Consider the following 24337-nt stretch of genomic DNA (forward strand, 5'->3'; position numbering starts at 1 on the left):
GGCGGGGGGAAGGAGGGGGGTGCAAATGATTCGCCAGCTTCGGAGTCTCAACTTCCATCCTTCGGGGGGTCCTTGTCGTATTGCTATAATGAAGAAAACACATCTTTGTTTAGTTCTGTGTTACTTATAAAAAATGGTAGAATTGAGAAATTGCAATGATTTTGATGAATTAGAGCAGGGTTTGTCGTCCATGCCATCACTGTCGTCCAACTGGGCTTAGGTAATGGTGTATGCTTTTGCGCACATTTCGTGAAATGTATTCTCGCCCTATCATTTGTTTTTGTTGTGAACTGCTCTTTGCACTTATTATTTTATTTACACTCATACAAAATAAATAATACAACACAATTAACAATCACAATAAAACGTATACTGTACGGTGGCCGCGCACCAGCCGCACCGAGCGCCCCTGCCGAGAGCTCCTGCTCGATCGGCTCGCTAACACACTCTGGTCGTGTGGCGCTCGGCACACACTAAGCCTTGCGCTGCTTATTGTGTGCGATAGTGTGCGTGACACACTGTCGTCCTCCTGGACGTTGACCGGTGGCAGCGCAACTAACTAACGTTAATTATTATTAACAATGCCTCTAAATCTATTTTGGAGTTTTCTTGGTTATTTGTTATTAAATGGTTATGAAACTAACATGGTGTACATATACCACTGCAATGCATACATTTTGCACATTGGAATATATCTTTGTGCTGAAATAATGCTTAAATAGAAGGTGCCCATTTTGCCCCAAATGCCCATTTGGCCCGCTTTTCCCTACATTAAAAAAGGCACCGTTAAAAGTTCGAAACCAGTTTTATGCGATTTCCTCAGCGTCAAGGTCACCAGCGAATGAATACAGTATATAAAACACGCACACTGCGGGTAAGATGGACACATATCATAAATGCATGAAAAAAGTTATTTTTGTAATAATTCAACAATGCAGTATCCAAACTGAATCTAAAACAACACATTTGAGAAAATTTTTGGCATATACATAAAAATTGGATAAATTAACGAACAAAACAAATTTTCAATCGTGCGCACCCTTGTGGATCTAATTTGACTACTGCGGATCTTAAGCTCTGGAACATGCATTGTTAATATTTTCTTTTATTACATAAATGAGTTATGGTAATTATTCATCAACAAAGTGGCGGAAGAATTCTCTTCTTCTTCTTCTTTGGCTCAACAACCGTTGTCGGTCAAGGCCTGCCTGCACTACTTGTGGGTTTGGCTTTCAGTGACTAATTGATTTCCCTCCATAGCAGGATAGTCAGTCCTACGTATGGCGGCACGGTCCATTTGGGGATTGAACCCATGACGGGCATGTTGTTAAGTCGCACGAGTTGACAAATGTACTACGAGACCGGCGGAAGAATATGAGAAATAAAAATAAAATTGATTTCTGGTTGTTTATGAATCCTGACACCAAAGCGGGAAAGACGGACACTCTGTCCTAGGGAAAGATGAACATTGAATTTGTTGATTTATTTTACTTCTTATATCAATTGGTGATGAATATATTTAATCAAACACCTTTAATAAGTGAATTTTGAATAAGTGTATCGAAGATATAAACCTTGCAGCGACTAGAGAAAGTATTAAAATTAACGAGAAATGAAACACTGGTCAAAATAGCCTGCATGCGTTATGCTATTACTCGCTCGGCGCTGGTGAGGCAATTCACAAAACCCACTATCTTGTCACGACTTGAACGATTTTAATCCACAAAAAGAGAGAGCATTGATATGAAATCGTTCAGACATAGATATGAAATCGTTAGCTGTTAGTGTCCGATATTTCAATAATGCTTTAGATTCTGCATTCTTCGAGGTGCTAGAAGCGGTGCATACAATTCCTAAATTAACGGCTGAATGAACCGCCGTTGCAATTGGGCAATAATTGGTGTATGAACGTACCAGGACGTGGAAATCAATCTGATAGGTTCAAATATTATATAAAACTATACTTAAAAAGCCGGTGAGGCCGGTCTCGTAGTACAGTCGTCAACTCGTACGACTTAACAACATGCCTGTCATGGGTTCAAGCCCCAAATAGACCGTGCCGCCATACGTAGGATTGACTATCCTGCTATGGGGGGAAATCAATTAGTCACTGAAAGCCAAAACCCACAAGAGGTAAAGGCAGGCCTTGACCGACAACGGTTGTTGAGCCAAAGAAGAAAAAAGAAAAACTTAAAAAGCGATAGAAACTTAAAATTTTCAAAAAAATTCTGACAAAATACGAGTTTAATATTTTGTATGCACATTTTTAAAGTCATCATATTAATATGTTCCAAAATTTTTAACATTTTCCTCAAGTTGTCCGTCTTTACCTACCTTCCCCTAAATGTTGCAAACACATGAAATGTAGAAGCCCGTGGGGTAAATGAGAGGGTGTAGCGGAATGTATTTATTTTTTTGGTCATTTAATTTTGTCCACCAACACAATCGCACATCAGCGCAAGCTTTTTGGCGGCCATCTTGAAGCCTCAAAATCCCTCATAACGCCTTTCAAAAACGCTCGCCAGCGAGAGAAAATCGCCCAATTTGGAGCGTTAGCCAGCTCACAAATTGCAGAAATTTGTTGTACGGGGGAAGGGAGGATTTTACCAAGGCTTTTCACGTATAGATGGCGCTAGCGGGAAGCGTGAAATATTTCCTCAGCTGAAATTACACACATTTCGAATGCCCTAGCCGCCCTAGAAAAATTAGAGATTCTGTTTAATTATTCATCAGCCAAAATACAATAGGTACGCTCAGGCACGGCATATCTTTCTTCGCAAATCTTTCCACTAGAAACAAGTGTCAAAAAAAGATTCGCCATTATTTTTGCGTTCACACAACACGAACCTTAGCAGGATACAATTATCGTAATTTGACAAAATAATTCGTAAAAGACGGGTTGCGAAATGCACAATATTCCACCTTTATAACATTTAGGGTTCGGTAGCGATCGAAAAATTATGTTAAAACACGAGAAAACACAATAATTCTATCTGCCTGTCAAAAGATTGCAAGCAAACATTTTTGTTATCCATACAGCGATGGATATCTTGGATTGCTCCAAAAGGATTCGCCACAGGCTGCTAGACTTCCCCTACCTCAGTGAAAATGTTTGTTTGACAGATATTTTCTAGCAGAATATGCCATATCCGAACGCGGCTAATGTATATGCTAGTTAGGTTGCTGTACTCAAAAGACACCAGTCAAACAAAAACCCTTCATCAAAACCGGTTTCGCTTGCTCTTTTCTGTTACTACCGTCAACAGCAGGTACGCAGGAAAAATGACACGTGTTGTGCATTTGTTGAAGAAATAACTTTCGCCCCAAAAGATGCCATCGCTTCATCATACCCACCACCAACAACCGGCATTCAGACACATCAGTGCATGATTGTGGAAACTGGTATTACCGCGCAAAGAACGCAAAGTACAAGGTCCTCCTTAGCCCCACCAGAAAAGATAACCAAAACTCTTCCCTCAGGGCATACAGCAATCGCTCAGGCAAGCATCGCTCCATAAAGCCGTTCGAACAGTGCAAGCATTTCTTGCCGTTGCAGGTCAAATCGACGGTCATGTTCAGCGGATGTGATTCAGGTTTCGCGTTCTGTCAGCGCGTGAAGAAAACGGAAGATGTGTTACGAAGAGGTGCGAGTTATACCATTGTCTTTGTTTGAACGCCTGATTGTCTTTTTGTCGCGTGGTGCCGAATCACATGCTGACCTGAGATTTTATGCCATTTTAAAAACGCTTTCCCAAGCCTAGAAGGGGGATGCGCACAAGGGAGAGTTTCGAATATGATTTAATCTTTTTTCCAATACGAGCGTGCGGATTGTTGTACCAATAACTCTAGGCGGTAAGCGGCAAAACAACAAATCAAACTTTAGCAGTTTTAGACACAGGCAGATGGAAAAAAGCAAAAAAGAAACCACACATAAAACACAAGCATATCAATCGTGATAAAGTGAACGATTTTACCTCGTCGTCATCGTAGTAGGTTTAGTTTCGGTACTCGGTAGGTGATGGTGCTACACCCGCAGGAAAACAATCGTATGACGACGACGACGTCTTGCCACTCGCTCAACTTCGACTACAACATTCGCGTCGCAGCATTTCTCATAAGAAAGTTTTATCTCCACCCTTGTTTGCTTCACCACAATCGCCCCCCCCGTTCCATAACCGATCGTGGGCCAATAAGGTGATTGGGTTCGTTTGTTCACCCGCAGCAGCAACATCAGCAACAGTTCATCATGGCTTCCGCGGACCGTTTGGAGAATGATAGTGTGAGTATGTGTGTGTGTGGGCGTGTTGAGCAATTCAGTATCATGCGTGGAGTTGCAGGGGCACGGGCTTTAATCCGATCGATTCAGAAGGTTTATGATCGAAAAATAATACAGTGATGTGCTTTTTTTACTATTCTACTATACATGTTAAGTTCAATGTTGTTATATTACTTGAAAATACGTTTCTACTTTGCAATAATATTTCAATTGATAATTTGCAGTTTTATTGTGTCATTCAATTTTAAAAGCGAGTAAAAATACATCTTCTAATTTGTCAGTGTAGCACTCACTGTAACAAAGGCTATGCATCGTTTCATTTCAACTTGTTGTCGACGACCGGTTTTCCATGACACTTTCGTCGTGGGTCAAACAAATTATCGTTCATGTCGGTTCCCATCAAGAGGTCCATCTCTTCAAAACGGTTGCCATAGTGGTTTACAGTGTTTTCCAAGTCACTTTCGGATGTCAACATCGGATCGGGTGTAAACGTCTGTTTTTTATGCCGGGTATTGAAGCAGGATCTCATCCCCCACTGACCGTTGAAGTGTTGAAAATCATGCTGAAGAAACAAAACATTTTTACAGGTTTTTCCAAGCTAATGTCGAATGTAAACTAGTGATGGGCGTTTTGGAACGCACCAACGGCTCAGGAGCCGGCTCCGACTTTTTCCCAGAGCCGGCTCCGCTCCAACAGCTCCAACGGTTTTAACACAAGGGACCAAAGAAACTTTTTCAATGAGGTTTCTATCTAGGAAATCCAAAAATAGCGGAGTACGAGTGCGGAGTAGCATGTTTAAAGGAATTCATCAAAAAAAAAAAATCTATGAGTTTTGAATATTGTTAAGAAAGGCGAGACTAACGAATGCTGCTCCGAAATTGTCAGCTTCGGAGCCGTTTGCCCATCACTAATGTAAACATAGCTTTTTACTGCATGAAGCTATTCCACATCATTATGATATTTCATTTTCATCATACAAGGTTTTTCAAGTCACTTTCGAATATAAAAATTGTTATTCACCGCGTGCAAGATGTTATTCCACATCAATCTGATATTCCATTGCCTTCATAATAATTTTTAATTACTGCAGCATGATTTTCAACACGACTGAAGCTGGATTGAGTTTGACAGCTCTTTGTAATGTGTTGAAAATCATGTGTAGAAACTGAAATTTCATTTTAAAGCAGATACACCATTTGACAGCTATTGAAAAACATCTTGGATGCGGTGAATAATTATATGCAAAATCAAAAGTGACTTGAAAACCCCTGCAATAATGTTTAATTTCTTCAGCACTCTCGGAACCCCTTTCGATACTACGGGGCTCCACATAGCCGTTCAGCCTTATAGAAGAAAACATTTAGCAGTTGAATATGCGAATATGAATAATCGCGGCTAGCAAAAGCACATTCCATTTCACGGTATTCCATTCCAATAAAGTGCTTCCGTTAGAGATCGAGATAGCAAGGCATTCCTGCTGCTCGTGTTGCACGCAATCGTCAGCAGTAGTTTGAGTCACAAGCACAGACGATGCACAAAATCACTGATTAAAACCTAATATGATATGCGCGCATTCGTGGTTGCAAAACCGTTTTCACACCCTTTTCACAAAATGACGCTCGTATGGAAAAGCACGAATGCAGCAAAATGCGCGACTAACAACATCGAATCAAGATCACTTACGCTAATCCTTTCACGCCGGAAACTCGCTGGACGCAAGGCTGGTTGGGTGGATCGTTTGGGGTGCTTGTTTTGCAGATCGATACCAACCGGACCGAAAGAAATGGAAAGTGAGTTAATAAGAATAATAAGACCACCAAACCTCGTGCACGTATCTCGTCCTGCCTGTGACCAATCGCTTACATAAGCACTTTCTCGCTGCGATAAATCCGACGACACATGTCTGCCATTGCTCTTATCTCATCGGTTTTTCGATCGATGAGTACAGTGAAACGAGTTCATGCCCAGGAACATGGTGAACACAAAAGGGTATGTGTTGTAGGCAGGGTAGGTGCCGGAGGGTGATCCTGCGATCGCGATATGCTCCAATAGATAAGGACGCTTTTATGGCGAATATTTCGAGTGAGTGAGAAGATGCAATGCAAATAGCGAGGCGGTGTGGCAATTTGAGAGCTTCATTTGGGGTAGCGTGGCTTTGGACTGATGTTTGTTATTGTTTTTTTATTTTTTTTTTTTTATAAATTGAATGACAGTTCGTACGTTCAGTGTGTTCACTTTCTCTACTCACGTCTCATTTCGAGCAAATGGGACGGGGGCTCGCGCTTGTGTTTTCGTGTTTGCTACACCTTACCACAACACAGACATATGAGCTCTTACTTGCTTCTCTTGAAATCGGGCCTGTGTGCTTCGATGCTTGAAATGATTAACGTTGGGTGCTGCTGCTGTCGGTGTTTCGGGAGTCCGCCGTTTATTACAATCATTTCATACAAGAGGCTGTTGATCGGCTTACCGGCAGAAAGAAATGCACGAAGAAAGCAGCATATGCTAATGATCCCCACATTTGAGGAAGTGATGGGCCTTCAACAATTCAGTGTTGTACACATACAATGTTGTGTGCGCCAGCCTGCCCGTCCCTGTCCGCTTGGAACGTACTGCTTTTGATCTAGGATAATGAGGCTAACTATTTCTCATTGCGGTTGCGTTTCGTTGTAGTTGGCTCGGAGATTGCGCAACAGCGATGGTCGTTTTGGGTCGCCTTATATCTCGGATTGTCGGGTCAGCTCGAACGTCGAGGCTAATGTGGAAGCTCAACTAGTGGCTTTCTTGGCTGTTGGAAAATGCGTTTGAATCGGTGGATGCGCGAACACCAAGCGATAGAAATCGGAATAAGCGACGGAGATAAGTATGTGACATTGGTGGTGAATTGATAAAGAGATGTTGGAAATGAGAAGAAAGCAAAGCCTGCCAGTGTGATGTCACATATGATAAATAATATCGTCTTTTGTGGTTGCATTCATACGAAAACAAGAATGATGTAACAGTTCCGTGTGGAGAAAACTATTTAAAGTTGCAACAAGGTATGTAAGAAAAACAAAATATGAATTTTGTGTGCAAAATACATGATGAATACTTCATGTTCTTTTACTCTGTAAATCCCGCTTAGCTGACTTCCATCTCCAAAAACGTTCATGTCGTGAAAAAAATCGAATGTTCGTGTCCCAAAACAAATGGCTTTCTGTCCGCATGATTTAAAAAAAAAATTAATTAGAATTTAATATTATCAGTAACAAGGTTGTGCTGGTTGTGCTGTATGTTAATAAGGAAAGCAAGATGTCTTCAGAGGAATCTCATAACATTTATGTCTTCTTCCTGCGGCAGTGCGAGTGCGTTGGTGCAGTGTTCCTAACACAGGGTCGTGAAATAAAACGGCTAGCCAGAAAGGGAGCACGAAATCTTACATTTATTTAAAGGGCCATTTTCCACGCGTTGCAACACCACGCATAACCGACAGATATGCTCCACGACCACACCAGGACAGTAACCCGCATCAAACCCGCAGCAACAGGAACATAATATAGAGAAGATTTTAAAATTGATCGCCATGCCATAGGTCCTCGACAACGGCGCTGCCATTTTCGCATCGGGGTTTTGCCGACTGAGTAGCTTCCGCTCTAGTAAAAGACACCACATTCACTTACAGAGACGAAGGAAGAGATATAAAATCACCAGTCTCCAAGAAGATAGCAAAGAAGAGCATCAAACATTACAGACGCTTAATTCTTTCCGGGACACGCGACGTCGTTTGGCGTCCGAGTTGCAGGTTTCTGTTGTTGCTGCGGGAATACTTATTGTCAGCATTCGCCAAGATACCAACGGAGAGCTTGGAACGTCTGGAAATTGCATCAGCATTTCGAGGTAGAAAGGAAACGTTTTTTGGAGATATGGAAAAAACAGTGACACGTAACGTGAAAATTACTCCTCATTTACACTTTATGGGACTGCCACCTACTCGCCTTAAGGGTGGTAAGAGTAAGATGCAGAGGAAGACGGGAAGTAAGTACGCAAAGGATTGGGCGGTCTTTTGTTAACAATTTTCAACCATCAAACTGTAACTGGAACTTAAGCAAGCAAAAGACCCACCACCGAGCACGTTGTCGCATGGACTGAGTCCTTCCCTGCCGTGTGCGCCAAAAGGGTAAAGTAAATGAGTAAACGAAAAAAAGAAGTTAAGAAACGAACTTACGACCTGCTGTATCCACGATAAAATATTTTACCACCGTGCCATGGAAGGCTTAAATAAGAGCAGTGGCATGTGCGCTATCCATAGAGCTGCAATCAAAATGGTTCGGGCCTAAAATAACAGAGAAGCGGAACGGTTAAAGGGTGAAATTTAAAATTTGAATTGCTTTCCTATAATTTACAGTATAAACCCGTTGAAACAGAGGTGGTTGAAGCTTTTAGAGCTTACTTACAACGTTATAGCTCATTTGCTGATCAGCCTGATAATTGATAGTTTAATATAATATTCTTTAATGTAAAACTGTTATATCTTTTACTATATTTTGCAGTTAAAGCGGAAAGCTTTAAATAATATTGAGCCAACGCCGATTCCATGAAATAAGCAATCATTTTCATGGTGAAACGTTTGCATAAATTATAAAGCTTGCTATTTATTAACTCTGCCCAAAGCATACCAGCTGTGCAAACACAACACACTGTGTCTGCTCCAAGACATCGTTGCTTCTATTTTAGCCCGCACCGTTACTAAAGTAGATGCTGATGCTTTTTGTCTTGCTCTTACGTGAAGTCCATCTCTCTCCAGAGCACTAGACAACTCGCGCTGGAAAGTCCAATTCAATTTGCGAGTGGTGTTAACGTGGAAAAAAACAGACAGAACGTAAAGAGGCCGGTTACATTCCAATAAAAATATTAAGCGAGTATAAGATTGTATTCGTGTTTGCGTCCCGTTGACTGTTTTCCACTAAACTCTTCTCTCATGACATCAATTAAAAATTGATTCGAAATGCAGGACTGATTCAAAATGCATTGGATCGCTACTGCTTATGCTGTCGTTGATGCTGCTCTCTATTTGCATGCATACTAATATCTGTACCTTCGCTGTGACAATGTTATCAATATTTGTCCACAATCTATATTTCTTAACATCCCCGGGGAGAATTGTTGATCCTATTCCTGACAGAAATCATACTGCTCATTTCACACGAACAAGTCTTTTTTTCTCACTGTCCTCCTACTGTCTGTATACCACAGCCGGTGAAAGGATCGTAACAATATGTATGCATTTTGTATTTTGCAACGAATCGAGGCAAATCCTCTTTCACCAGCAGCGATAGCAAGATGGTGAAATATGTCCTCAGACAGGAAAAAGAATAATCTTCAGTAAAAGATCCCTCGTGAGGAAAGCGATGCCCTAATGATCGGTTTCACTAAGGATAACCGCTAGTTTTGGTCGCACGTCAAATAGTGTAATTTTGTATGCTCCTTAGAACCGATACATACGATAGATAGAAGAGGGATGAAAAATAAATATCCCTTTCGATTGTTGGAGACACATGTTTCCGAAATCACAGAACAAGGAAGCAAAGACGGTGGCAGAGTGAAGTTGTTATTGCTATTTACCCCGTTGCTCGGTTTACTAACGCAGGATAAACTCGGATTGAAGTTTTGACTCCAGGCTGCATTCATAGCAGGAAAGTTTCATGAGTACGGCCAAAATTTTGTGAAATTTGCATTTTTCATTATCGATAATATCGCGCTTCCGCAAAGATTCGACTGTAAAAATTGGAACATACAGCGATGCTGTGGGACGATGCTGCGATATGCTTGCTTACATCCAAAGAAGACGTGTCCTTTTTCTTTGTTCATCAGACCAACTTTCTTGTAAGTTCTCATCCAGAACGATTTCAGAAGATGGATTTAGAATGCGAATGCATCTGAATGTAATCCAACAGCATCGAGGATAACGTTGTGTGCAAATAGCTGGTGCTATCCTTGGTAGACGGTTGATTTTGACGGTTGATTGTGTTTGTATGGTGAATATTTCGTTTCTTTTATGATCGGATTAGAAGTCAAGAGTATTGAAAGCTTTGCAGGAAACAACGTAGAAGGGCTTTAGTGTGCAACACAATGCATTTATTTGCTTTTGCTTGTCTGGGCTAGTACATGTTGACGTAATGGAGAGCAGTCCCGTGTGGGCAAATGCACAGCAATTGGGAACATTTTTGAATTATTTCCTGTCGGTGGAAAACGAAGAAAGTTGGTTTTAGCTCAAGAAAAATCAAGTCATGAACCTGGGGATGCATTTTTGAACATAAGTGAGTCGATTGCACTAGTAGAATGATGAGAGAGTAGTTGATGAGATTTTGAATTAATATTTTTAAAGAAGCAAAGGGTTCATTTGAGATTTAACCACTATAGGTAAACTTTCTTTTTGAGTATCTCTTTTTTTGTTGTGTTTAACAGCTCCCTTGTTCCATTCTACCGTTGCAATCTTCTGTGACGCTTCGATGATGCTTGCTGGAGCGATAAATTGCGATAAATAAATATTTGGCCATAGTAACGAACCGTCAATTTAATAACACTCATTCAAAATTGGCCACCTTGGACCAAGTGAGAAAAATGATTGAAATGGAAGTGGATCATTGAATAAAACAGTATAAAGTATGAAGAATAGCTGTATTTATGAGTGATTTCATCAAAAGTAACAATGTTCGATGAGCTTGGAGTACATGCAGGGCAAAAATGCAGATAATTCCTTTGTCCGCGTAAAAGGCTGTTTTATTTTAACATATTGAAAGAAAATTAAAATTTAATAACTTGTTACTACGATAGACGTTTTAAACAACAAAGTAATATGATAGGTAGCTTTACAAGATCAGTGTTACGCTTCTGCTTCTTGCTGAGTACCATCATTTAGCTCCGTGCCTTCGATAGTACCGCTTATTGGCACGGGGCAAGGCATGGTAAATTATAGGAGATAGAAATTAATCGTACGACGTAACAACACGCCCGTCATGGGTTCAAGCCCCGAATAGACCGTGCCCCCATACGTAGGACTGACTATCGTGCTATGGTAACAATAAGTCACTGAAAGCCAAGCTCACTTCACTAGTGGGTTCAAGCAGGCCTTAACCGACAGCGGTTGTTGTGCCAAACAAGAAGAAGAAGAAATTAATCACTTTAAACACGGCTGGGATGAAACTCAGTGATCGCCAATAGACGACCAAGGGGTCGATGCTGTAATGCAATTTTGTTTAACTCACCGGTTACGTTTGCAGGTGCCGCATAGCCGCACAGACGGGTGATGACCTGGGTGATAGATTGCCTTAATGGTTGGATATGATAACTTAACAACCTGTTAGCGATGATCCATCAACCAGCTGGAGCCGGTGGTTGAAATTGACAGCTTACAGCGAGCGTAATCTAGATATTGACAAAACCAGAAGATGTGTGTGGTGCGTCGTGCGTGTGTTACCTGTTAGAAAATTCATCTTCAAAGTGGTGGTATATCGTTAAATTAAGTAGCTCATTGCGTAGAGAGATACAAAAGGATAGATAGATAGGAGGGTAGTTGACAAGTGATTGCAACATTGTTGCCTTTACAAACGGGATTTGTCATTCTACGGCACGATGTTTTGCTGTACAAACACATTTGTGATATTTTACTTTATTTCTCTTTAAAATTCACATTCCGAGAGCTTATCTTGTACATACTGTAATCATAAATACTGAATGAGATGTCTGATAGATTGCAATTCAATTTGGACGATAGCCGACTCAATTATAAATAGAATTACTTTCACGTAGTTTTTGCTTTGTGTATTTCGGCAAGGTAAATCATAAAGGGTATCTTCAGTTCTTACGTCGTGGCTCAAATTTTGATTTTAAATATTGTTTCAATTCACACCAAGTCACAAGCAAACACCATGCATTAAATACACACTGTTCAACCACCATTCAGATAAATTCAAATGAAAGCATAATGTTATTATAATCATAAACCATAGATATTAATGCAACGCTTTTTGGGTTCGAGTACGCGGTAACGGAAAGTCAAGCTCTTAAGCTTCCTGAGTAGTAATCGCTAGGTAATCGCTGCTCGAGATCTTTAACTTCTGACAAACGGTGTTACCAACAACTTGACTGCAAAGAAAAGAGGTTGCGTTCTCAAATAACAGTTTTGCCACAAATCCTCTGCTCAAATTATCCGACTATTATGAGGATTCAGTAGCAACTGACATTGTTTGTAGCAGCTGGGCTGTTGAAACCCCCTCTTGCGATTGTTGAATAATACCGTTTACATTAGAAACTGACCCGGAGAACAGTGTAAAACAAAACATTCTCGCTACCATCGGGACGGTGGGTCGCGTGTTGCGGCCCTCTGCCAGTGGTATTGGGTTGGGACCTGTTGATTACGATGTGCTGCTAGGCATCGGTTCACCAGACGATACACACACGATGCTTGATGGAAATCACGCATCAACAACTAGGATAAGCCTTGCATTGGAAAGTCATGTGTTGTGAATGGTAGCTTAGTATCAGTAGATTTTCATTATTCTAAAGAGTTTTTGTGTTTCAAAATAGAACAAATGAATACAAAAATCTTCGACTATCGTTTGCCCTAAAAGCCAAAAAAATCATATATCAAACAGTTAACAATACATAATCTTAACAAATAAACAGGCAAAACTACCAACCGATAACTGTTTGTCGTGGCGTCTGTGGTCGTTTTTCAATCGACAAAAACGATCTTGTCCGTCGGACCAGTCCACCAGATGACGCCTTCCCAACTAACTCTTACTATAGATGAAAACTGATTTCAATTGTCGAACCCGAGAAGCGCCAGAGAAAAGTAAACAGCAATTGGTGCGGTTGACCCCAGGGGCGCGCGCTCGTGTGAGTTATATGATGGATTTAATAATAAAAAACCCTGCACGAGACCTTTCATATCCTACTCGTCGGCGAGCATAATAGGATGAGTGTATGCTCTGAAACCCCAAGGAGGAAAACCTTCCTTGCCCTTGATCGATCGTTTGGCACGACAATATTGCAAAACGCTGTCGCATGGCTTTAAGATGATTTAATGTTATGAGAGCGCGAATGAGACCGTGCGATCGAGTATGCTCTACCACGCAAAAAACATAAGAGATGTATTGTTAATCTGTTTGCATTTTCACGATCCTCGCATGTCAATGGTGCAGCAGCCAACCATTGGAAGGTTTCTGTTGTCTAATCCAGGCGGTAGACAGCTTATTACGGTCTCCTGGTGCCTCTGTGAGCATTAAAACTTAACTTAACGCATCTTGAAAGATAATTTCGTGCAGCGGGCCACATTAACACGAGAGATCGCGGGAGGATTGAAATTTCCTGGCAAGACAGAAATATGACAAAGATGCCTCTCTCTTCGTCCGCTGTAGCGTCGTTCGAGATAATGTTGAGGCTATGTTGCGGTTCCGTCTTCCTTCATCAACATCAACGTAACGATGATGTTGTGTGAGAGTACGGTTGGGTTGGTTGTAATTTAGGTGCCATCATACGACATCATAGCGTCATCGCCCCTGGCAACGGGTATGTATGTTGGAAGCAAATTAGTGCGCAGCCATGAACCTTATTAATAGCAGGATTGGGCTGGCTTGGAATGCTGCATTTGTCGGTGCATGCGGCATTTTACTTAGGACACCGATTAAAAATTGCCGGCTGTGGTACTCGTTTCAACGTAATGAGGTAATTATTTAAAGTTTCGGAATAAAGGACATCCCAACATATTGTTCAAATGAATATTGAATGCTATTGATTAGCCAGTTTGTTGTGCAGCGTGAAGTTGAATGTAATTATAATATTCAAACGAAAAAAACGCCTCTAAAATGCGTTGGAGGGTGCAACTACAACAGTTATCTGCATTGTTTGTGTGTTCGTGGTATGACGTTGCAATGCTAATTCTAATTAAATAATAAAAAAGTGGAACAAAATTAACACTTTTTTAAACCATCTCATACCAAACAACATCGCAAGCGCATGACGATTTTTTGTATAACAAACAAAAGGCCTTGTGAGGTAAAATAATTGTCAGAATACCAATATTTGATCAGAACAAAATCGACGTTTTTTTCTGGTTTGATGGTGGTTTTGATAATACTTCGAGCCAGTTGGTTTTGGTTGCGTATTATTTTTTGATGTTTGCTTTACCCTGTTCCAAGCAACTGAACGGAGCTCTTTAAACCACTCGCTCTCGTTCTCTCTTACTCGGTGGAGAGCGACGTTTAGCTTTGAAAGGGAGAATATAATGTTGACTAGCTCACTTTTGTTTGTTTGGAAGCAAATGTTTGCTAAGTTTATTAATTCTGAAAAGAATGTATTTAAAACTTGTATTTGTTTTTGTGTAAAATATTTCCCTTTTCAACTAGAAATCGAACTCAATTTCTCAAACAACATATCGGTTTGCTTCAAAGCAAACTCATTAAAATGCACTGCACTATGCTCATTTTATGCCAACGCTGCATGCCACTCTCGCGTGCTATTCATGCTCTCCTCAGCATACAATTTCTTTCGCTCACATTTTCGCTCCATTCCATTTTTCGCTCACACGAGAAACCCTAACTCTCTCACTCTCTCGGACCCCCAACAAACAACAACATTGCAGCTTCCAAGGCGCTCCAAAACACGCACCGGAAAAAGCATCCCCATTCACTCTTAGTGTGACGGCCTAGTGCTTCGGACAAGTTTCGATTTTGTCAGCGCTCGTTGCCCGTGACTGGGGCTTTCAAGAATACTTTCCAGATGAGTTGTCGCATTTCAAGTTTTTATTGATGTGTTTGTGCAAAGTGAAGTGTGTGGGTTTGTTTGCATAATTGAATCTAGTTTTTTTAGTTGATACTATCACGGTTGTAATAATTGCAGCATTATCAATCTAATCATCGGTTTCTTTTTGACAGAAAAAGTATGGTGAAACGTGAGAAAGTGATACATTAATTGAAGTATTATTCTAACGATCATTCCCCGTGTGCATATTTTCTTTCTCTTTTGGATTATTTAGAGAAAATTGCGCCAGTGTGAAGTTGAGAATAGCTAATTGTGTGAAGAGTAAATACTCTTTTGGAAGAAGCAAACCAAACCCAAAGCAAATCGATTGCCTTTCTTTCGAAAACAAAAACAAAGCGTCTGATTGTATCATCACTAAGAGTGTGTGTGTTGATCACTAACAACATTTTATGTAACGATTTATTTTTTCGGAGCAACGCCGTTTCTAAAACAAAACCAAAAAGGTCGTGCTAAGAGCAAACGAAATAAAATTTCCTGCTCGAGTGCTTTGTCGTGCATTCGTCGTTGTTCGTTGTGACACGTGAAATACTGTTCGATGTCACATTGTCTTGTTCGATTGTCTATGCCCTTTCGCGCCACAGCATTTAAAAAGATTCTATCGTAGTTTCAAATGAATAAATAGCGAAAATTCATTGTTAGTGTTCTCCCCGAAGTGCCATACATTTCACGGCCCACTCGTGTTCCCGCCTCGGACACAGGGGCCAAGGTGATAAGGGTGGTGATACGTGGTGGTCAACACCACAGCCAGCCAGCCAGTCAGGACCTTCAGTGTTGATGGTGCATGAATGGTAAAGAGAAGAGTTCGGTATAGAGTAAAAAGAATGCGAAAAATATTTTCGTTTAAAGTTTGTGTGAGTGACGTGAGCCAAGTGTGGTGGAAATAAATTGCCCTTTGGGTATGTTGTTAGGGCAGAGAATAAAGGATATGTTGTCGCAGCTGTATTCAAACAATATAGTGCTATTGATTTTTGTTTGAAGCTGAGATTGGAAGCAGGAATTAAAATCTTTTCGTGAAAAGCCTACTCAAGGTAAATATATGAGAGATTGTGTTGTAATAGTTAAACAGTACTTTTAAATTAAAATCCATGAGTGTATGATGCTATAAAATTAACATGGCAACAAAGGAAAACAAAGCTTCAAGCATTAAATGTTGTTCCATTTGTTTCACATGCAAATTTTTATAATGTGAAAGTCTTGCTCTTAAAAGTTTGAAACCTTTTCTAACGAATGCTTCCACCTCTGCATCGGCGGCGGATCTAATGGCAGGCGCACTAGGCGATCACCTGGGGCCCCGCCGATTTAGGGGTCCTGAAGATCTTTAGTCTGTATTATGCCCCCCCCCCCTCCCTCACGCCGGCAACAATTTTAGGACATGTGACCGATGATCGTAGGGGTCGCATGGCCACTCCCCCCCCCCGCCGGCAATTACCCCCAGTACCCCCCAGTATCCAGTGCCACCCACTCCCCTCGGTCATCAGTTACCATTTACAGGGGCCTCAAATCGGCCCGCCTAGGGCCCCCGATACCCTTAATCCGCCACTGCTAAAGCAACTCTGATATTGCACCCCGAGAATTATCATTAACTCAAACATATTAGACGTTGAGTGATTTACAGCGTCACTATGTACTTGCCGCGCAAAGCTCCCGAACACTCTCCCACTTCCGCGACTAAGAATGGCAACAGAGAAAATGTTGTTCTTCTCGCATACTAGCCTTTTGTGCTGTACTAAGAACGTTCCCCTCGGTTCAGCACATGGTCGAGGCAGATGTACCAAGGCTGCGGTTGTCTGGAGATACGGTCTAGAGTCTCCACGGAAGCCTTACGAGCAGGCGTGCATTGTAGGATAATTAAAACGGTATTTTGGTCATCTTGCCCTCCCGATCGCCCTAACGGAGAGAAATAAAATATGATTCCAGGAAGTCAGGAGGAGATTGAGGAGGAAGGGCCATAATACCTTATTTGCCTTCGAAACGGCGATGGTGAAAAGTTTCATTCGCGTGTAGATGCGCTCTCGGTAGCAGCACCAGTGTGCGCTGACGCGAACAGTGGTTAATTTATTTATTGACTGATTCCCGATCCAGTCGAGAAACTTCTCTATCCGTTATTGAGCTTCAATCTCGGTTTTACATCACTCATGGTCCCGACATCATGGAATGAGTCAGACAGAGGCCTAACAGGGTGGTGGAGGACCCACGAGCTGTTAACTGAATAATGAACATCTGGTAGAGGGGCGAGATGGAATAGAAAATAAATCATCTACATGAGGCGCACGGGTTTACATCACGATGATGTGTCTTTTTTTACTGTGTATTTTGATTTTGAGCTCATGAATGGCTGAATCGTGCTCTGCAGAGCGTTACTAAAATGTAAACAAAATCAATATTCTACATCAAACGATGAGAAGAACCTTCCACCACAAAGATATTTGAGAAAAATTGATAGGCTTCGAACAGAGTTGAAAATGAAATGCGCTACTTTTCCAGTACGAAGCTTCATTTCCTGTGATCTGCGGTCGATTAAAGCTTCCCCTCTAGTTTCCAATAATGTTTGCATTGTGATCGAGATCAGGATCTGCTACAGCAGCGGAGCACGTGGCGAACCGAAATCGAATACATTATCCGAACAAACAACAACAACACTCCAGCCTCGACCGCGAACACCACCACAATTGCCTGGAGTTACGACGGTGAGGCACTGTCGACGACCACACCGAAGGTTGACATTGAGCAGGCACAATGCGCAGCGGTACCGCAATAGCCCCTCCGACCACAGCAAGTGCCGCTAAAGGAAGGGTTTTTTAAAATAATAATACAAAATAATAACGATACGAAGGGGGAGCGGAGGGGCTACGCAAAACATAAACAAATGTGAAACTTCTGAAAATGCGGCTCTCACGTGACTACTGATGCCAGCAGAGTGATCACGAATCGCGCGCTACGCGTTAATCAGTCGTCATTATGCTGTATGTCCGGTTAGAAGCACGCAAACTGTGTCTCTAATTCGTCATTTGCTAGTCGGTTGCGTTCTCACCACGGGAAACGGGTTCCGTTAGTTCCCAGCTGACATTAACATCTCGCGAAGATCGCTAATATCTCTTCGGCGGTACAGATAAGTGGAAAGGAGAGCATCAAAGGCCACGCAATCGGTTCATCTTTCCAGCATGTACCACAAAACTGAAGGGGAGGGAAACCACTGTGGTCGACCGTATTAATTTACCGTTCCTAATAATCGGTGTTTTTAGCGCCGGAGTCGCTGCCCCTGTGTGCACGACTGCAACTGTAACTGGAAGTTAGCGCACGCAGGTTCTCCATCTCAATCTGCTTAATTGGTTTTAATTTAATTCGAATTCGTTGTGTCAAATAATTCTGAAATTGCGTTCGTTGCGTTGTGTGTGTGTGTGTGTGTGTGTGTGTGTGTGTGTGTAAAAAAGGTTAATTTAATAACACACATCGTCATCGTGCCGGCTACCGTCAACCCCTTGATGTGGAACAGCAGTCACAACTGTCGAGTTTGCTGAATAATATGCGCTGACCTAAGAGACCAGCGGCTTGCGATGGACGTACACCGCAGCAGCAGCATCATTTAAGATGTTGTTCATCGTTAACGATTTCCGATATGGCTGAGATGTAGGTAAATGTATTGCAATGTACGAGGTGAATTCGATTAGGACTAAGCTTCGATTCAACCGTTCACTAAAGGAGGTGCCCGAGAGTCCGTGCGGGTTGTCAAGGGAAGGTTTGGAAATTCCGATGACGTAATAAATTACCGTGATGCCCTCACGATTGTTTTTCTCGGGCCATCAGGGCCATCACCATCAGCTAACGGAGTCACATGTCGTTAGATATAGTAAAGACTGTAGACGGCAATACGGTTTATTAACAAAGTGTTTGCATGAATTCGTTTTTTTCTTACTTCTCCTCATGGACGTGGAAGACCTCTTTCAGTTTGAGAAGTAACCGAACATGGGATTCTGCGTCGTCAGCGAGCTAGAAAGTGAGTTTTTAAGCACAAGAGTGTCGACTGTTTAGCTGTTTGGATCGACTGATAGATTTATAGGGATTACATTCCACCCTTGTTCTAACGTTTGTTTATTGATGAAGCGCAATTTTCCGTTTATGAGTTTTCGCGCATTTTTGCCAATTCACCAAGTGTGTGGTGCTCATGGGCAGGAGGAGAAGAAATTCGAAGAAATAAAAGTTGATCAGAAAATTAGGAAGGCGGTGTGCAAAATATTTGTGAACTTGTGTTTAAGATAAACTTACAATCGGTTAGTCTGCACTAGAGGCAGCAGCGTTCCATTTTATGTTAGCAAACCTTTTGTTCGAAATATGTGTCCCTCTGGGGGATATTTTAAACGAAAATAAAGCGAAATAGGTAAAATATGTCTAGCAGCTTATCTTTAATGATGACTGTAGCCGACGCATGCTATTTGATTGAACCAACTCTGATTGTTCGAAATTAACAATGCCAGTCACATACATTAGAGTATTTGTTTATCACATTCTCTTCCAAAAAGCCCTACAAATATGATACCGAAAAGCACCAGAACGAGATACGATCCTGCACGGCGGTATCAACCAACCAGCCCCAGAACATAATAATTAACGCGCAAACCTAATGATGATTAACATTCGAAGTATTTTCATGCACTCATAATTTATCACAATTAGAGCGTGGCGGTCAAGCGAAAGGAGGCAAAAGAAGGTGGTGATGGTGCTTGAAAATGTTATCCGATAAAGAATGCAGTAAATACTGGAATAAACCCCTTCGCCTGGTGGGTGAGAATGCCCTTTCAAGGTGTACCGTTCGCCCTTTCAAGGTGTAACCGTGATAGATGGTTGATGGGATGTTTATGCGAAGGATGTTAAAACCTGAATCCTGTCATCCATTTGGTACGATTGATGATCCCAATTGTACAATTAGAAGTAAACTTTAGTATGAAATAGGAGAGCACTTTGAGAGTTTAGATAAAAGTAATTTATAATTTTATTTTTCATTTATTCTGGAGAGACAGAGCTTTTTTCAGAATGAAGGGGCATGACAGCAAGATATTATGTTCATGTTCAAGATCGCTAAGCACGGTAAATGTTGAGAAATGTTGGGTTGAATCCAAAGTTGAATACAAATTGTTTCTCTTCCCACCAAGAAATGGTGTCGAAAAACGCTCTGGGAGGCGTTTTCTGCATTCAAGCAATCCATGACGCCTTGTGTTGCGAAGCTAATCTACACGACGGATATAGGCACGGGCCTGGGCTTAATCGCAACGCAGAAACTTCACCTGAAGGGAAACAAAATAAAACACCAAAGCGCAAAACAAGGATCGTGCGCTGTTGACCTGCCGGCATCGTTCTGAGGTTGTAATGTTGGTTCGGGTGTACCAGCGCGACCTCTCACAGTCGCGATCTCACGACCGTTTATAACTTACGAACGCCCCTGCGGGCAATTGCGTTCGGTGCGTTCAATATTCGCCAGGCGTGCAAGAAACAATAACAATCAACCCGAACCCTGGTGGTCGAGATTCCTTCCTAGTACAGCGCGGAGTGCCATTGGGAATGGGCCAGTTTTTTTATTCCCCTCCACCGACGCCGTACCTGGCTGGATCAGATAAAAGGTTTTATATCCGTACTGTTGTTTGTCTTTTTCGCATCATGGTAGTTTAATGAATGAATCATGGCGCTTGAACATTGGACAATCTACATTTCAAACTGCTTTATTTGAAGAGGTGAAAGAGAATAAGGTTGGAAAACGATTTGACGTACGCATGTTGGGTACGTGCCTGAATGATGCCAAAAGTGGTCATTTTTCATTCTTCTTGCAGTCACCAATTGGTCACCTTGGAACGAAAGCCGAAACATGCAAGCATTCGGTTCGGTAACAGGTATCTATCAACTTAACAACAGCTTGGAATGTACACCCTCAGCAAATTATTTCAACAAAACGAATAAAAAACGAGGACACTCAAAACCTAACTTCGGGTTGTCCGGGTCCAAGGTAACATGTTACGTTTCTTTCAGTGTCTCAAAATTGTATGTGTGTTGTTGTTTTTTCTCTCATGTTTTTACTTTCACACTTCTTAGCCTAAGGGTTAGCATGGACCCGCTCCTCTCACTCCATAGCCCCCATAGACTGGGGTACCACAATTATTATGAACGTAACGCACGTCTTTGAAAGCGGTGACGACGTCGATGATGTCATGCAAAATGTAGAGAATTGTGGAAGATGGGGCTGAGAGAAAAATCATCTTTCAAACAAGATGACCAATAAAAAACCTTCAGTCTAGCGGTGATTCGAACGAGATATCGTTAACCTTCGTTTCTATGATCAAACATACACCCTCATCTTTACGACCACCTACCCGGGTAGATAATACATTTTATAAAGGAATTTATGTTTTAATTGGTGAAAAAATGTCTAATTTAACTTATTTTATGTAGCTATAACCTTTAACTTTAATAACATCTTTTTATGTTGTACATTTATGAAAAAAAAAATAGAAAAAATCCGGATTTTTTTACCATTATTTTAAAATATGTTTTTCTAGGCATTCTAAATAGTTCGGATCGATTTGATTATCCAATAAAAAGTTATTATAAAAGAATGGGCAAAACATACCCTGGTATATATAAATGAAGTTTGTCAGTAAGGTGAGGTTTGGAGGGGAGAACAATGGATTGAGACGGGATTGGATTGAGATAAGAATATTTTAGACCTTTTGAGCCTAATTGGGCCACTACACGTTTCGGGCTAGCGTACCGTACAGTTCCTTTTTGTATTGAGAGTTTGACGGAACGGTACGCAGAGTGACCAGCAATACCGATTTATCTGTATTCCTACCGATTTTTTATATGCCTACCGATTCACAGATGACCACCCTAAAACTACTGATTTTTAAGAAGAAGCTGATGATGATGGTCCCTCCACTTTCCCCTTCAAAGGTTCGAGAAGGACGAAATTATCTTAAAGATATTTAGGTATAAAAAATGACAGTAGTATTTCTACATTAAACTTGAGTGGATGATTGGGTGTTTTCAAACTTCACTAATGAATCCGGTAGGATGCCACTAAGTCCTATCATCTTACGAATAGTGGGTATAAACCTCAAAGTCCACTATACGCGCGCGTGTCTCGCAGCAAAATCAAAAGTGTGTTATTGTTTCAAGTTTCGGCAGGAGCTCACAGCATTGATCTGTCAAAAATCAACATTTACCATGTACTTATTTTCGGCAGCATTTAAAATGAATAATTATTTATTTGTCACGATTTCAAAATTCCAAGCGGGCTAGAATTAATTCAACCCTAGAATCTTTCATAAAAACCACACATTCATTGGTTTACTGCTCTGGCTCTCTTAATAATGAAACCTGTCGAACTATTGGCTGACAGCAAATCTGCCGAAACATGTTGAACTCTGTACATATTTGAAAAATATTACAGGAAATGATGTGAAATTGATAAATGAAATATGGATAAGCATATCACTGCCATATACACTGCCGAACACTGGTACAGTTACCCTATGTTATCGCATATAAATTGCAAATCGAATAACATTTTTGATAAAAATTTTTATTGAAAACAAAAAATATAGACAACAACAAATAGAAAAAACTTTGTTTATACTTTAAATACTTGTTTATAAAATAAAATATTGGGTCCTTTTAAGATAGTAGGATGAAATTTCAGCCTCTTAGCTGTTTGCATTGTACAGCAGTTTTCGAACAGCTATCAAAGGTCGATCTCTGCATACAAATTTCCAAAGAGTATGTAACCAGGGTGTCTCATAGTCTATTTTTTATAACCATAGTTAAACGTCACTTTTTTACAGGAAGGGTGAAAACTTTTGCTCAAACAGGCTTTCCGATAACTTGACAAATTCAAAAAAACACTCTTAAAATCTTCATTATATTCTCTAAAAGTTCTTCAAACACGTGAAATACTGCTATTTGTAAGTTAAATCAAATCTGTACGACAACACATCCAACATTGTTTAGATAGAACATCCTTGATGAGGAGATTATTGTCTGTTTCGCCTGTTTTGACAAATGGAGCTTTTTTAGCTAATTCAGAAAATAGGTGTCAAACTTTATGAGACGAAACCACCTGTTCTACTTATATTTTGAATCTAGATTCCACCACCTGATCTATTTAATGCACATTGGGATGAATGAAAAACACGACCTTGTTCAGACATGTTTTTGAACAGGTATTCGAATCTACCTTTGAGATAAAAAAAATTAATAAATCATAAATCCTGTACTCTCTCTACCTCTATGCCATGTTACACTAATTGGAACGAACGGATGTCATAGTGCGAAACTTGTATGTATGTTTGTGTGAAATACCCGCTTTGTCATAAATTTCTCCAATAACCAGAATTCTTCCACGGTGTAGATGCAATAACCAGAATTCATCCACAGTGTAGATGCAAAACAAAATCGTAGTGAACACAATTCCTCATACCATATCAGATTTCGCATGTGCTTGTTAGTGGGATTTAAAAGTGTACCGTTTTTACCTATTATTGTACGCACTATATTCCACACACTAACGAGCTTCGTTGCGTTATGGTATGTCAAATTTCGATCCCTATAAATGTCACAGTCCCACTCGTCAGAATGACGACGATGATGTCAATCGACTTTCCTTTTACAGAATTCCGTTGCGTAAAGAGCTAACGCGCGAAGTCTTTGGGACATTTTCTACAGGACTTTTTTCCGGAAATAAAACAGGAGCAAATTTTACTCCCCTTGCACAATATGGTACTGTGGGATCTTTTCTGTTATTATATTTTCTGACACTTTTGTGACGACGTTCAAATGATTTTGAAATATTAGTTTTATGGGTTATGTTACGCATCATGGTGGTTTACGTGTTGTTCCCATTTTTTGCAACAAGAGTACGTTTCGTCACGCAACTTCAACGTCGTGGGCAGAGAGAACGTGGTGTGCATGATTAAAAATTAAAGTCACCGCTGGAATGCATTGAAATGCAGACGGGTAGCTTTTTCCAGCCAGCGTTGTCATCTGTTGCATCTGTTGTCGGCATCAGGACGAAGTTAGAACGATCCAAAGGCAGGTTAAGCTGCTTCAGTTTTGTATGAATACTCCAATTATGCAGCTTTTTTATCATTTTCCTCCACTTTCCACTATTAAAACCGGAACGTTGCACTATCGCTATCTGATGTTGTATCGCAACTCTCGGTCTGCTCATGTACGTTATTTCAGCCAACTCGGTTCAGGGCTTCGATTGAGCCGGGTTTT

General features: G+C 40.9%; 1 protein-coding gene and 1 long non-coding RNA gene across 9 annotated transcripts in view; both read left to right on the forward strand.

The window, feature by feature from the left end:
- Nucleotides 1-3194: 3194 nt before the first annotated feature.
- On the forward strand, nt 3195-8675 carry LOC121596844. The gene is made up of 3 exons (XR_006005329.1): nt 3195-4279; nt 6950-7314; nt 7401-8675. It is a non-coding gene; the product is annotated as an uncharacterized LOC121596844 (long non-coding RNA).
- A 6251-nt stretch (nt 8676-14926) lies between these two features.
- Nucleotides 14927-24337, forward strand: part of LOC121596904 — a 58060-nt gene continuing 48649 nt past the window's right edge. The window contains exons 1-3 of one of the 8 annotated variants that reach the window (XM_041922286.1): nt 14927-15087; nt 15190-15194; nt 15291-16104. The gene's annotated coding sequence lies outside the window, so the exon portion shown is untranslated. The other 7 variants (XM_041922285.1, XM_041922282.1, XM_041922288.1 and 4 more) reach the window with 7 other exon arrangements.

The sequence above is a fragment of the Anopheles merus genome, chromosome 3R, assembly GCF_017562075.2.
Source record: "Anopheles merus strain MAF chromosome 3R, AmerM5.1, whole genome shotgun sequence".
In the NCBI taxonomy this organism is placed as follows: Eukaryota; Metazoa; Arthropoda; class Insecta; order Diptera; family Culicidae; genus Anopheles; species Anopheles merus.